The sequence below is a fragment of the Penaeus monodon genome, chromosome 21 (genome assembly GCF_015228065.2).
Source record: "Penaeus monodon isolate SGIC_2016 chromosome 21, NSTDA_Pmon_1, whole genome shotgun sequence".
In the NCBI taxonomy this organism is placed as follows: domain Eukaryota; kingdom Metazoa; phylum Arthropoda; class Malacostraca; order Decapoda; family Penaeidae; genus Penaeus; species Penaeus monodon.
This window is the reverse complement of record NC_051406.1, coordinates 2,329,324-2,329,989: the sequence shown is the minus strand read 5'-3', so window position 1 is coordinate 2,329,989 and position 666 is coordinate 2,329,324.

Below are 666 nucleotides of genomic sequence, written 5' to 3'. Positions count from 1 at the left end.
TTGAAAGAGAATGTGACAGCTGATCGATAGACTTCGGAAGTCAGTTCAAGCACAGCGATGAAGTCATGTCATTGTTGATTTTTCTTGTTCATTGTTTTGTTAAATATAATTTTGTTATTTTTCTTGTTCTTTTCTTCTTAGCTCTTTTATTATCATTATCTCTTATTCTATCTCTTTCTCTTCTGTTGTTTTCACTTTCTATTGTTCTTTGTCCTTCTCGTTTCTTCTCTTTATCATTAATTTTATTACCTGTTATTATCTTTATCGTTATTGTTATAGCTTGTTATTATTTTTAGCATTAGTGTTATTACCTGTTATAATTTTTATCATTGTTATTATATACATTATTATTTTTCATTTTTTTTTTCATTTTTTTTTTGACAATAAAAAAAAAAAAAACTGAATAGATAATGATGCCCTGATTATCTGCCCTTCGAAATTGCAGAGACGAAATTCATGCAACAATGAATTCTGCACGATGACACGTTTACCAATAAGCACGTGTCATGAACTTTATCGGGCAGTGGCAATACAATAAATATATATCGTGAATTTTAACGAGATTCCCGCGCGAGAAAAATGGTCCATAAAGAGGAAAAAATAATTTGACTTTTATTATTCCATTTGGGGTTTTGAAATCTGTTTATATTTATGATTTATGGGGTA